Source organism: Megalobrama amblycephala, linkage group LG16, assembly GCF_018812025.1.
Source record: "Megalobrama amblycephala isolate DHTTF-2021 linkage group LG16, ASM1881202v1, whole genome shotgun sequence".
NCBI classification, from domain to species: Eukaryota; Metazoa; Chordata; class Actinopteri; order Cypriniformes; family Xenocyprididae; genus Megalobrama; species Megalobrama amblycephala.
This window is the reverse complement of record NC_063059.1, coordinates 12,282,428-12,285,335: the sequence shown is the minus strand read 5'-3', so window position 1 is coordinate 12,285,335 and position 2,908 is coordinate 12,282,428. Positions and strand designations below refer to the sequence as shown.

The 2,908-nt window shown below is 38.3% G+C and overlaps 1 long non-coding RNA gene across 1 annotated transcript; it reads right to left on the bottom strand.

Annotated features, from left to right (window-relative positions):
• Nucleotides 1-1,086: 1,086 nt before the first annotated feature.
• On the bottom strand, nucleotides 1,087-1,922 carry LOC125249067. The gene is made up of 2 exons (XR_007180485.1): nucleotides 1,523-1,922; nucleotides 1,087-1,425 (listed from the first exon to the last, which is right to left on the bottom strand). It is a non-coding gene; the product is annotated as an uncharacterized LOC125249067 (long non-coding RNA).
• Between the last annotated feature and the right edge of the window lie 986 nt (nucleotides 1,923-2,908).

Genomic DNA, 2,908 nt, shown 5'->3' with positions numbered 1-2,908 from the left:
AAATAAACAAATAAATAAATAAATAAATAATTTAATTAATTAATTAAAATAAAAGAGTGATTCAAAATGAAGTTCTCTCCATGTAAACAAAGAAATAGTTACTGCCCAAGGTTCACGCCAAAACATATTTACTCACCGTCATGTAATTCCAAATCTACTTCTGTGAAAAAAAATGTGACGAATTTTCAACATTTAAAAATGAGCATAAATCATAAAAGTGGTACATTTTAATTGATATACATACATTATGATTTTGTGAGGAAAAGCACTGTGCTGCACCTTCAGAACCAAACAACCCTGTTAGCTGTGCATGTTGGATCTGAATCCAGGGTGGGGTTGGAGTAAATCTAATGGATAGACAGCCCATGGGAAGTCCACTCAGTCACGTCACGTAACAACATTAGTCATGCACAGATGTTTTTATGAGCAGCTCACTTAGACTGCATTACGGCTGAGGGTGAGCTGGTTTACATAAATACTATAATCAGTAGCAGTCAATTAGGTCTGCTGACCAGGCTGACCCTAAAAATACATATCCCGTGTCATCCGTCAGAGGTTTACCTACGGTCCTGTAAACATAGGATGATTTGAAAGGAGATGCCGAAGTAGACGTGGACACAAATCACAGAATCTTTGGACCATTGATGTCAGGATGTCTATTTTCCTTCTCCAGTTTTTCAAGGTTTTGGACAGCCCTGAAAAACATGAGAAGACGGGAGCCATGACTCACTGCTTTGGAAAAGCATCATAACTGGTGAGCCAAGCCGTAAACAAATGAAGGGTTTCGGTCATGAAGGAGATCAAATGGGCCAAAGATCAGAGACGTGTATCAGGGGTCGGTGAGGGACGTTTGGTTATCTGCCACATTAAGAGATTATCCACGCACCGTTTGGTTTCTTTTAATAAGAAGGATACATCAAGCGAAAGCCACTTGAAAGTAAGAGTTGGTTCTTGCTTAAGCTTAAAATGTTAACTTCATCCATTTTGAAATGATTAGATGGATTTTTTTGGGATGTAATCTAAGGACAAATGCAAATTTTCCACTTTGCGTTGAACTTTTCGCATGCATGTAGACGTCTTTTCTGATAGTGTGGGATTTGGTTTAATGATAAAATCAAATGGGTTGGGATAAATTACACATATCCTCAATGGCTTAAATCCTGTTGACACTAATCGATACAACATGCACAGGATAATTCTGCACTCCACCAAGCAAAATTTCAAAATACCCCTTAAGAATTAAAAGATAATGTAATAGCATTACAATTGAGATCTTTGGCTACATCTCCTCTAAAAGTAATTCATCCATGTCATCACAACAACATCAATCAACATAGCTGAGAAAGGCATCGTTTACAATTTAACTTCATCTTCTACTCGTCGCGGCCTTGCAATCTGTCATGTGTAGGCTCTGTGGACCCAGACCTATCAAGACAATGAATCCCAGACTGGAGCTCAGCCATACCTGAAGCTTGAATGTGGAGCAATCACCACATGAACCTTGTTCGTAATGATTACTTACAGAAGGGGAACATGGAAGGAGGGAATAGGCGCACGTAATGACCATTGATGGTGATGATGATGATGACAACTGAGAGAATGACTGGCGTTCTCCAAACAATGTACATTTCAGAAAGGAATTCTAGAGGAAGAGAAAAACATCTTTAGGGGAGACTGGTGTAAGCTGGTGCTATTTTTTTGCCCGTTAAAACGCTTATAATTAAAAAGCCTAATATTTCAGGATGTAGAAAGTATCAATAAAATAGGGTCATACAAATATAACTTCTAAAAAAAATGGTATGCTTACATAAGCTGTGTTTAAATAAAAAATATTTACTAATGTCCATTACGAAAGTCATATTTTAATGCACACAACTCTAAAAAAAATCTTGGGTTATTTTTATACCCAAGTCTTGGGTTGAGCCTTAAGTCAACCCAGTCCAGTGTTTGGGTAGTTTTTGTGTTACCCAGATCCTGGGTCAGACATAATAACCCAGTGTTTGGGTAGTTTTTGTGTTACCCAGATCCTGGGTCAGACGTAACAACCCAGCGGTTGAGTTATTTATGGCGTGCTTTTTGCGACCTCTTCAGGAGAGAGCAGTGCAGCTCCGTCAAATTGGTGCATATCTTCGGTAAAATACAGGCTTTTATTTTATCTAAAAATTCATTATTGTTGTGTGTCATTTAATTTTATGCAAAGTAACAAACAGGTTCGCAATGTAAGTCACCTAAACAAGTGTCGGGCTGGTATTTTCGCGTGATTGAAATGCCTGAGGCCTTGCATAAAGTATGATTTTATTCAAAAAGATACAGAATAAAATACTTAAGATGTTAAAATATGTTCTCAGAATTGTATACTGATTATTTATGGACAGGTTATGGTGGTTATTTTTTGGCTACGAGTGAAACGCAGAGCAGGGTTTCCAGGTTTTCACAACAAAACCCACCCAATTGCTACTCAAAACTAGCCCAATCACGTTTGGGGGGGGGGGGGGGGTTCCACATTAAAAATCATGTTCCAAGAAAAATCAGCTTTTTTGGCGGGGTTCTCCTGGCAAAATTTGCATTCCAGGTGCTAAATATCATGTTATTTGGGGTCATTTCAACCTGCGGACATGAAAACCAACCCGCGGCAACAGTGTAAAAGTAGTCCAATTCTGCGGGAAAACCGCAGGCTTGGCAACACTGACGCAGAGCGGCAGTCTGAAATTAACAGTTCCATCACCGTACAGGAGCCATCTCCGCCACGTGATCCAGCACAGTTATGGTGGAAACAGTAAGTGGCCGATTACACTTGAATTATTTCTAAATGTTTAATTTTTCCTTCTAATATTTGTTAAACGAGCTTAAATGTAGGCAATATGTATTAAAATGATATAAAATATGTTATACTATAAAATATGATTGA